Source organism: Ammospiza nelsoni, chromosome 3 (genome assembly GCF_027579445.1).
Source record: "Ammospiza nelsoni isolate bAmmNel1 chromosome 3, bAmmNel1.pri, whole genome shotgun sequence".
Taxonomy (NCBI): Eukaryota; Metazoa; Chordata; class Aves; order Passeriformes; family Passerellidae; genus Ammospiza; species Ammospiza nelsoni.
In genome coordinates this window covers 22,388,117-22,400,096 of record NC_080635.1, presented here as the reverse complement: position 1 = coordinate 22,400,096, position 11,980 = coordinate 22,388,117, and the positions used below count along the sequence as shown (strand labels likewise).

The window sequence follows — 11,980 nt, the reverse complement described above, 5'->3', positions numbered from 1 at the left end:
CCTCGGCGATACCACGGGAGAGTGTTTCTCCCTGCTGAGGATGGCAGTTTGCATTGTTCAGGTAGTCAGATGTAATGATGCGTTTGAACAGGGTGTGCATGTGGGGGAGGCTTGAGTAATCCCATCTCTTGGTGGAGTAGGAAAGCAATGGTGATACTAATTATTAATTTTTTTTTTTTGTCTGCGCCATTCCCTCAGGGTCAAGTTGCATAATGATCCCCCTCTAGTACAAAAGTGATTTTTCAGCATGAGGAGAGTGACTTCCTGCTTAAAATCCTTCTGATGGATTTTTAGCAGGACTTGTTCTCATAGCACATAAGTTCAGATGATGCAAAAAGTCTAAGCAAAGACTTTGTTGTCTTTCTTGGTTGTTTCCCCCTCTTCTGGGCTGGCAGAGTTTTCTGCAAGGATGGTTGCGTGGAAGGGGCAGATGAAACAAGGTGGGGAAGAGGATGTTCCTCAAAGGTTTTGCCATCCATGGTGGGTGATGGCAACATCTAGACTGTTTTTGGTGTTCCATGATCTCTCAAGGGCTCTGGCCCTACTAGGAACTCAAGCAGGCACAAGGCAGGAGACTGCCACCCCTGGGCTGTAGGTCTGCCCTGATGCTAAGCCACAGTCACTAAATATAGGAGCAGAAAAGGAAACACACCAGGAGATAAGGGTGACCAGCTTTTTCCTTGAGCTTAGATTCCCTCAAGTTTTTTCTTAGTAACATTTTTCTGTTCATAGAACATAGGTTGAAATGTTCCTTGCACTCAAAAGTTCTCATGGTTTCAGACAGTTATTACTCATTTTCAAAGTGTTAGTGCCAGTGTTAATGTAAGTGGATTACTCCAGTGGAGAATTGTGGGGATTGTATATATGTTTTCAAGTAGATAAGAAAACATAAATCTCATGTTTAGTACTGCTAGAGATTGCAGTCTCCTCAGCCAAGGGTCCTAGAGTGGGTTGGAAAGGAGCCCCTTGGTTTGTTTTTCTCCATCATTGAGGGAAAGAGATATTATAAATGGAGATTGCAAATTCATTCATTTAGTCTTCCTTGTGTTATGCACTAAAATGAGAATTTCCTAGAGTTCCGTTCTTGGTTTTGCTGAGGATCCAGCAGTTATGAGAACATTAAGCTGTGTGGTGCAGTGTTTAACGTAGACAATGTAACTTTTCCTGATAAATGCCCATCCCCTCCCCCAGAAGCTGGAAAGCAAAAATGACAAGTACTGTAATGTTGAAATTGGATCCAAAAGGATTTAGCAAACTGAGCATTTCCCATATTTAGCATCATCAAAGTTCCTTCCTCTCATACTTCAATGATGCTTTGCTGATCTTCTGATTAGTCTGATATGCTATTTCTCTTAAATCACCTACACTGTCATTCCTAAACCCTTCCGTTCGTCTATTCTCGGGTCACATTCATGCATATGCTTCATGTGTATAGGCCTAAACTGACTATTAGGAAAAGAATTCTAAAGTTAGAATGTGTGTTTGGCCCATACCAGGCTGTGCCATTGATTTGCTCAAGAATTTGTGATACTGTGTTCTTTTCCCTGGGCATTGCCAGTGACAGCTTGTAGCAAAGTCAAATAAGATGTTTAACAAACCACATGTCCTATCATTTTTAGCTTTGCCATTGTACCCGTGTGGCTGTGAGCCAGAGACAGATCCAAGGCCTCCTCCCATGCAGTGCAACTTTGCCTGTTTTGTGTGTGCATGTGTGTAACCAGTTCCACATTTTTCCCTCTTGCAGTAGGGTTAGCTGGAGAAGCATGTGCTGAGCTGGACAGAGTAATGAGGGACCGAGTATCGAAAGGGAAAAAAAAAGAAAAAACAGTGTGGGATTTTTTTGTGGCCGGTGAAGGTGCTTCTTTATTCTGGGGGCACTCCTGCAGGGAGGAAGAAGGTGGCTGTCCTGGTGAATGAAAGCCACAAATGTCAGTGTCCCAGCTCAAGCTGGTCAGAAAGAGAGCACAGCTTGCTGCGCCACTTGATATCTGTCTCATCTGTGGTGTTACCATAGGCTTTTGAATGCCAGCTGCAATAATTAAAGTCAGGTATCGTTGCTATGTATCACAGAAAAAAGTAAGGAAAATAAAATTAAATATTTTTGTTACTCTCTTTCATAATCTGCCCTAGCACAGGTCATCAGAGCTCACAGTTGTGACTCTGGCAGGATGATTGAAAACCAGGGCAATACCATGCTTTGAGTTAAAATAAAAAACCAGGGCGATACCATGCTTCGAGTTATGGTTGAAAAACATGAGTTGAAAAAAAATTAGTTTAACATAGGTTAAAAAACATAACTGGAGGGTTTATTTTCAGATTTATTCACTTAAAACAACCAAAAGAAACTGGTCTGGGGACAATTTCTGAATTTTAGCCTTGCTTTGTCTCCCACTCCTTCTCAGTCATCCTTGTTCCCTGGCATTTTTTAGCAGTTACCGTCACTCTCCGCGTATTGACGCCTCTCTGCACAGTGCCCATTCCTTCTCCTGGTGGGCATTTAACAGCTCAGCCTTAGTTCTGAAGAGTCGGGGTGTCTCTGTGGTGGCAGTTCCGCCCTGTGCCCCATGGCTGCCCCGCTGCTCTGCGGGGTGGGCGAAGCAAAGCCAGCCCCGCATGCGCCATGCTCGGAGCTCAGCCCACCCGCTGCCTCCCGGGAACTTGCCCGCTTCTGCAGATGTACTTATTGAGATGGATCACAATAGTGAGGCGCCTGCCAAGCTGGGCTATTTGCACAAACACACTGTCTGCAGTTTTGGTGCGGCGGGGCTCCACACGAGGATCGCCTCGTTTCACGGCGCTAGTTACGGCACGTGTCGCTTCCAAGGGGGAAAAAACCTTTTTTAAGGAGTTTGCCCTTCTTTTGGCAGGGGAAAACCATACTAGTGGGAAAAACCTAATTCAGACCAGTTGTACTCAGGTCTTAGCAGAGTGTTTAACTTAAGGCACTCTGACTTAGTCCCATAAAAATCAATGGGATGATGTAAAACAAGTCAAATAATGCCACCTATAAAATCTAAGTAGTAACCCAGTCACGTAAGCGGCCTACAAGCCCTTGAGAGGAACGCAGGCTGCCAACATTTTCAGAAGTGATGATGATTTTAGGTCAATTTCATTTTGGGATGCTCAATAAGAGTCACTTTGTCAGGAGGTCCTCAACCGTCCATTCCCTGAAAATGAAGTGTGCCCAGCACTGCATGCAAAAATTAAGACATCCTAAATTATAAAAGCTGCTGGCCACTCATATGCTTATTTTAGGAACCTGTATTCTTTCCCGGTTTCATCTGCAGGATTCATCTTGAACTGAATTGGTGTTCATCAAAAGGAGAATTAAAGTCCTCAAACCTGATTCTCATTTAAACTACGGCCACTTTTGAGTGGTTTTGCAGCAGTTAGGCACTGTAAAGTACAGTTTATAACCACCCTAATACTCTGGAGCTGTGCAGAGTGGCCTCAAGAGAAGTGAAATTAAGTCTGTAACCCGCTAACTTGCATCCCAAAGGTTGCTCTTTCTGTGCAAACTGCCCTGCTGTGGCAGTCTCCATGCTTCTGGTGGCACCAGCAGTGAGCACAGCCCAACGGGACAGTTGTTTGTTTCAGTATTCCACTCCTCACATTTCTCCCTCAGCTGTATACTTCCTCCTTCAAGGGCTTTATTGTTGTAGTGTTTCAACATCGTTCTCTGCACTCTTAAAGACCGAGTCGGAAGGCTGCTGTCTGCTATCTGCAGTAAGGGGAGTAAAGCTGCTCTGGCAATTTGAGAATAACAAATGTAACTGTCCTGAGTCCTCTGAAGGAAAACTGAAACATAGGTGGCCAGATGGTATTTCTTTTTCACTTAAAAATCTTGGTTTCAGGGAACTTAATTGATGCCCTCTGGCCTTTTTCCTTTTTTTTTTTTTTTTTCCCCTTCTAATTTTGAAGAGGCTCCCTTGTGAAACAGCAGAGCTTTCCTTGAAACTGCACAGGACATGAACCTGGTTTTTAATCAAGTAACAGAATCCACGGCTTGCAATAGAAGGTCCGTACGTTGCATGTATCAATTAATGCTTATTAATCAGTTTTTGCAGTTAGTTGAACTGCAGACCGTAGTTGGAAGCTATTAGGGAGAGAGTTGTGAGAGGAATACTATTGCAGCACTACTCCTGGGTCTGCTGTTTGTGTCCTTTGGAATCAAGGTGTTTGTATAATGAAGTTGGCATGTTGATATATGATCTATTTTTTAATGTCATTACAATTTTAGTTCCCTCTGCCTTTTTGTCATTGGGTTGCATTTAAGCACAGCGAGCCCAACTTTAAACTTCCTTACTCAACAGCTTTATTAGTTATAACGTACCGTGACCTTTCTCAACATTCTTAAAGAAAAAGATACAGTGTAATGTCACTTTACTTTGCTTATTGTTCTTTGTTGTGGTGAACAAAGCATTTTCTACAGTGGCTATAGCACATAATTATACAGCTTTCAATAGCGGTGTCTTGGCACATATCAAAGTTCAGAAGAGCCTTTAGAAAAAAAAAGATGTTTTGTGGCAGCCTAGGGAGGGTCTCATCTTTCCTTCAGAAAATAGTTCAAGGCTCTTCTGTCAAGCTTCCCTACTTAGAGCTTTTTCTCCTCCTGCTTCATAAAGTTTAAAGGGGATTCAGTGGAGTTCTATGATCTATTTCCTTTGAAAGATTGTTCCTTTGCACAGAGAAGTCCTTTGACTTCAAGAGTTCACAGATTCATGTCTTTAGGTATCATATGTCTGACCTTATCAGTTACTCTATTTAATGTAGGAGAAAAAGTCTCAACTCTTTGTGTTTGTCTGTTTTGCCTCTGTGAAATGATTTGGTGAAAAGACCATCCTTTTTAACACACCACTGAGAGGCCGTTTCTGACTGTAACCTACCCTGTGGTTCTTCTAAAAAAAAAAAAAAATTGTCCTTGTGTTTTGTGTATGGATGATTTCACAGTGAGAATAGAATTATACAAGGACAGACACACATAAAAAAATCTTTTGCTCTTTTTTCCTAAATGATCTATTGGCTATTTTGGTGGCTGCTACTCTGGTTCCCCAACAGGCACAACCATTTAACAAACACAGAGATAGCGGCTGGAGTGCTGGGCCAGCAGTAGGTTTTCCCTTGCTTCGACCTACCCCAAAGGCCTTCATAATTAATTGTCCTTCAGAGATGAGGAAAGTTCAGAGACAGTGTGTGTAGCGATGTCTATTGTCTGACATTCAGTTCTCCTTCCCTCAGCTCTTTTTCTTCATTCCACAAAGGGTTATCAATAGGAGCAGGGAGCAAGCTCTCTTCTAACAGCTGCTGGTGGTGGCTGTAGCTTTCTGTGGAAGGTATCATTGTGTTCAGCCATCTATGGATTAAATGGCTGGAAAAGTTCTAACAACCCTTTCAAACGGGCGTGTTTATTTCATCTAGATTACACAGACCTATTTAGCTAATTAAAAACTTTCTCAGAACCCCTTCTCTCCCATTCAAGGCAAGGAAAAAAATTAAAACACTGCTGTAATTATGAAGAATGGCTGCAATGAAACTTCGTTAAATAAATGAAAAATTCGATCTGTCAGCTTTGATCCAAACTCACCCAAATAAGCAGAGGCTTGTTTGTTGAGTTGTTCCGTGGTTTTGGTTTGTGGTTTGTTGGTTTTTTTCCTTAGAGGGAAACAAGGTGCACAGTAGAAAAAGCATAAAAGAAAACATTGATATAAGCTGAAAAAGAAACAAACACTCGCCCAATTTAAAAAACTGTCACAGTTCATACTGTCTCTGCTCCTAACATCAAAGTGCAAAGACACTGGAGTTTGCTAAACAGATTATTAATATTGTTGTGCCTTCTGTGATTAATTTAGAATCCACTGTGGTATAATTATTAAACTTCATATACAACAGAACAAAATTATATACATGCTTCCTTGTTTTCCCTGATGATATGCTAAACAAAGATATGGTGGGGTTAGTAGATAGGCAAGAAGTACAGTCAAATTAGAGCTGTTTATTAACAATCACTATGTTACTGCTCCAATTAATTGGGCGAAGCCAAAAAGGACAAATACAATCATTCTTCCACTGAACAGTTTAACTAGCAAATTAGGGGGGTTTTAATTTTTTTTTCTTCTCAAAAAAAAAAGAAAAGAAAAAAGAAAAGAAAAAAAGAACTCTACTGTGGACCTTCACCTGCATTCTTCACAAATACATCACTTTGCAATGGGAAGAAATAATCATATAAAACATTTTCTGGGCTCCGTCTCACTTCCTGACTGTTAAGAAGGACTGCATAACAATCAAGATCAATTATTGTACTGATTAAGTTATTATGTCTGGCATTTTGAAACAGGTTTTCTGTATTTAAGAAGAAATTGCATACAGAGTAGATGCAGCTAATACAGTAATGCAAAAAAAGATCATAAAAAATTAAAGTTATTCTTATGAATCTTTCATTAGAAGCAATGAAAAGGGACATTGGTGAAGCCAAGTGCTTTGTTCTTCTGAGCTCCTCTTGTAGGTCCAGATCCTGCAAACAATTACGTACTTGAATGTTCCTTCTGTGAGAGTCCTGTTGGCACCTTCAGCCCATCTCCTGCCCTTTCACAATCTCCCCACTTTGGCCTGCAGCAACACTACTAGCAGCGTTGTTCTACTTTATCAAATGGATGTTCCCTTTAAAAATTGACAGATTTCTTTAAAAAAAAATAAATATATATATATATACCACAAAATCACAGATGTGTACAGAGGCAAACACTTGCTTTTATGCAGGAAGAACTGTTGTGAAATGATTTAAGGCTACTCAGAGCTTTTCAGATTACTCCCCACCGCAAATAACATGTTAAGTGCTAAATTACCCTAAGTGGTGTTTTATTACTGATCAATAAAATAGTAATCTTGTCTTTTAGCATGGAAAAATATTTTAGCTGGATTTCTTCTGGTTTAGTTCAGGGATAGCTGTAAACCAGAAGACAAAATCATCACTGCTATCCCTGCAAAAAAAACAAAACAAAAAAAAAAAAAAACCAACAGAACCCCAAACCAAACAAATCGAACCCCATCCTCATTTGTTTCTAGCTTTGCTTTGAGGGAATCCTAGGATTGTTCCAGCTGAATGGTGTAGGGTTTCTGTTCCTGTGTGCGTGTGTGCATGTAGTGATGGTGTGCTGTGGGGTTTTGGGGGGTATTTGTTTTTTTAGTTTTGCTTCTTTCACAATTATTTACCTGTACTCCTCTTTATTGCCCCCTCCTCTTCTCAAACAAAACAAAAAAAAAAAAATCCCCTTCACCCCCTGAAAAAAAAAAAAAGGAAAAATAAAAGGAACCCACAGAAACAAAACAAAACTTGGCAAACTCTTCTCACTCCTAGTGCCATTTCATTTAGCATTCAACAAGGGGTACTGGGAATTGAAACGTCAACTGGAGATCAAGAAAAGCACCAATTTATAGTGTGTTAGCCTTGCACAATTCAAGATTTCTTTTGCTGGCTGCACACATTATACCCAACATCTCGCCTCTCTCTTGTGGCAGTTGTGAGGAATGGCTATTCCTTCCCGTGTGTGTACTACAGGCCTCTAAAGACCCTTATTTATTCTCTCCCATGTCACCTTGTGTACAGTCTGGTCTGTGACACTGATGGTGATTATGTCATTATTTTGCTCTGGGGGCTTTGGCACATCTGCAGAGCTGATGCACATCTTCTTTGTTACGCTGGCATACGTCCCATATCGCAAATGCTTCATTAGCCTTACTGCCTGCCTCCTTGCCAGACAAGAATACCCAAATCCAAGCTTCTTTTTCCTCTGGTCTTTTGTGTCTGTGATGAGCCTTTATTCATCTTCCTAGTTCTTCCCTGTTTTCTATTTTTCTGTGTAAAACTGATTTCCAGATGTCCGTCGTTCTCCAAAATCCCATCGTGGATGAGGAGTGAGAAGCAAGGTGAATTTTAACCCATGTCATCCCTCACTCAATAGAGTCTTATCCCTTACAAGGTGAAATGCTTTTTCTTTCATTCTGTAGCTAGCAGGAATTCGTTAGGCAATTTTAAAACCCGGTGTTTAAAAAAAAAAAGAAAAAAAAAGAAAAAAATCAATAAATCTTACCATTTTATAAATCCTAGTTGTGGTAATGGGTAACATGCAAGTTGCACATGTTTTTTCCAGACTTTCTTCATTTCTTTTAGACAACATAGCTAAATTTCTCACTCAGAACTTTTGAAGGAGCAGCACTGTCTAATGAAGGTGGAGGGTGTTCTTGAGACCTGATCAGCTGAAATTTCTTGTATCTGTTTTAATGTGTCACATTAGAAGGTCATAGAACATTTTGTACTGTGAAAATTGAGGAAAGTGTTTGATCTTCTGAACTTTATCTAAGCTGTTCTATATAAATGTCATACCAGAGAGATGTGAAATAGTAGGTTAGCTTACTAGCTTTGTAAGATTTTTCCCTGTTTCCACCCACCCCATGCTTTTTCTTCATGACACGGAACTAAATTCTGGGCTGGATTCTCAATGTCTGGTGTAAATCAGCTCCAGCAATCATTGCAGCTAATTAATATATGCCAGCTGAAGAGCTGTCTTTTGTTGTGTTACTATACAGTCAAGTGTGTGAATATATTTTAAATGCTAATTGGAAAAAAGTTTCATTTAATTTTTTAAACTACACATTAAATGCAGCACTGAATTTAGAGTCACAGAGCCATCATGTTCATGGATGTGAGGTGGAGGGTGGGTGTTGTTTTTATTTTTGTGAGGCACGCTTGCCAAAAGAGGAGATCCCAGCCAATGCTGTCTCACAGTGCAGGGTCAGGGCTGTGTGACTGACTTTAACAGAAGCCTTACAGATAGGATTGCCCATCCTATAGGACTTTGAATAGGTCACCTTCACACAGAATACCGTTTCCTTGATACATTCAATGTGTTTTAAAATGGACGAGAGTCAGGCTCTCATGATGTCAATTAGCAAACTGTCAAAATACTTTGGAAACCGTGAGAGAGGTTTAGCAGCGCTGTGACCCGTGCTGGTTTCTGGGCCAGCTTTCTGGGGTCCTGCCCTTTCTCAGAGCAGATATCCCTGGCCTGAGAGAGCAGTGGCAGCCCAGGTCTGCTTGCAGGCAGGCCTTGCAGCGCTGGGGATGCTGTTTTCAAACGTACCTAAATCTGTAAGGGCAAATATTGAGGTTGTGAGGAAGTGGCAGCAGGATATTGCACAAATCCATGAGGACTCAGTGTCCTTCACCTGCATGAGACAAAGCAAACCTGAGAGCAGGAGCAGATGTAGTTTGTAGCAGCTGTAACATTAACAGCACAAAAGTGAAGAAAAACCGTTCAGTCCAAGTGGGAGGCAATCTTTGGAGCACTGGATTGCTTGCTTACCCATAGCCCATCACCTGCAGCACTAGAGTGTAGCTGAATTTTGTGCAGAGAGCTTCTTCCTGATAGGTAGGGATGGGTGGGTGAGAGATAGAAGGACAGCCAGAAAGGCTGGCCGAAGGTAATCAGTGTTTTGGAGATGATTTCTCCCTTTAGATCTGGAAGGGGCAAGGTTCAGCTTTCTTATCTGCAGAGGGGGAAGGTACGCGGGCGGGCTCTGACTCGTTTTGTGTGCCCTCTGTGGGGAGGCTGTTTCAAGGCTCTGGTGGAAATGTGCTGTCAGAAGAAGCCTGTCCAGGTGGTGGTCGAGAGTGCTCAAAGAGGTGGCCTTGAACTTGTTTCTCTAGTTAGTGGAGAGGCTTTGTAGAGAGCAGCAAACCAGGGTGGCATGATCTCTGTTGCTAAGCAGACAGCCTGCTGCGACTGGGACTTAGGCAGAGCTGTGGCATAGACGTATAAATGCATTTAAAGCAGTAGTCTGCAACTTCAGAAAGTTTTTAGAGGAGAGACGGGAAAATAAACACCGCATATGAAAGGTCTTTAAGTGCCAAATATCAATGTTCAGCGGGGTGGGGGGAGCAGGGGCTGGAGCAGCTTATCTCCCACAATTGCAGAGAGAGCTGGCTCCATCAGATGAGGCCCAGCCTCGAGGTTATCTAATCCACTGCTGTCTGGAGTCGCACCGCTTCCTTCCGCAAGGGATAAACGGCAGTCAGAGGAGAGGCAGCTCAGCCCATTAGCATGGAAGACTTTGTCTTCTGGCCTCACAGGCTTGTGAGCCTCACTGGTCCCTGGCAGGTCCTGCACTGGAGCTTGTAACAGGGTGTTTGTCGCCCAGTTTGGCCAGCTGCATGCCTCAGGATGGCATAGATGGAGCAGTTTATCCCATCATGATGGGCTCTGGATGCTCATAAAAGCATGGTTGCACTGGGAGGAGATTTTTCAGAATTGTTCAGTAGGAGCATAAGCTGGTGGAGACAGCTTTATTTGCAACACCCCTCACCCATAACCATGCACAATTTCCTTCCCCTGCCCTTACCCTCTCTCACTGGAAAGAGGAAAGGAGGTACCCTGTGCCAGAGGGCATGCTTGCCACCTTCATGACACCCCCAAAAGGACCCTGGTGACAGCCTGCTTCCCTGCCAGACTGATTAAACACCACCTGCTTCCCATCCTTCTCCCCTACCTCCCTCCTCACTCCCCCCAGCCCAGCCCATGCAAACTGAGGAGGAAGAGGGCACAGTTGGAGCTTTTCAGGGCCAGACACAGAAGACAAAGGTGATTGCAATGCAGAGAGATGGGAAGACTGTGCAAGAGCAAGCAACGCCAATTATAGATGTTACTGTATACTGTCGCAACATTTATGTGTACATATCTATATATATATATATGTGATATATTCTAGATGCATAATCATTTTAAACATCATTTCTACTATAGTGTTAGTGGTTCACCTATGGAGCCAAATTCTACTCAACATAAAAAAATCCTTGCAAAGTACAAGTTCTGTGAGCCACTTTGCCTCTGTATCCATGGTCTAACCAGCAGTTTCTGTATGCCTGGATCTTTCACACATGGAAATACACCATGAAAGTAGAGGACTTGCTGCTGGTGCAAGACATAACCTGCTCATCTCAGTCCAGGCTGTGCCTCCTGGTCCTTCTGAGTAACACATCACATTCCTATCTGGCTGATGTGTCCAGGAGAGTATGCAATAACCTCTCTGCTGAGCCAGAATTAGGTGGTCATCTCTGTACTCACTTTTCTGGGCAGGTTTTTTGTGGGCGCCTGTATGTGGTGCCTGCCAGAATTTGGCAGCAGGGTGCATAATATGCTGCTTGGCATTGTAGGCAGCCTCTTGTAGCAGATTGCATTTCACCACAATGGACTGAGTTAAAGTTAGACTCTTCTTGTGTGTTAGAGTTTTATTTTTTTCTTCAGTTTTTGTATGAGACAGCTTCTGGAGTGTGACAGTAACCCCTCCAGTGGTGCTTTCTTACATTTCCCAACACACAGTAAATGCCCAGCTAGCACAAGCTGTAGGAGCCTTAGTGATTTTTCCATTCTGTGGCACTGCCACTGGCAATGCAGCAAGTTAAGGGCAATCAGAGTTTCCATTAGAAGCCTCTACATCTCATGCAGTTCTAATTCATCAGTAAGGCAGAAGAGGAAATTTAATAATCTTCCCATAAAATGCTGTTGATGATTTCTGAAGGCGGAGAAAGGGAGAACTGAATTCCAAGGTGCAAAAAGTCTAAACAAATTGGAAATGCTAAGTCCTCATTATTTTGTCTTACCCTGCTCTACTCCTGAGTCTTACCAAGTTTTGTGTTGGAAATGAGCACGTTGAAGGTGTGGTGTTTGCATGCCGTGATGGAGCGCTCATCCCCTGCACCGTGGGCGCAGCCGTTCCGGGACAGAGATCCCACACGGTGTGGTGCTGTGTGTGGGGCAGGATGGGGACATGGGGACATGGGGACATGGGGACATGGGGAGATGGGTGCCACCAGGGAGGCAGCAGGGCTGTGAGCCCCAGCGAGCTGCGGCAGCGCGGTTTGCGCTCAGCCGCCAGCAGCGCTCGGGGCTCCGTGCTCCAGCCGTGCGGGGAGCCTGCAGAGTACTTC

At 42.9% G+C, this 11,980-nt stretch overlaps 1 protein-coding gene across 1 annotated transcript in view; it reads left to right on the top strand.

The window, feature by feature from the left end:
• Window positions 1-11,980, top strand: part of PROX1 (prospero homeobox 1) — a 49,526-nt gene that overhangs the window by 22,148 nt on the left and 15,398 nt on the right. The gene's annotated exons all lie outside the window — the stretch shown is intronic.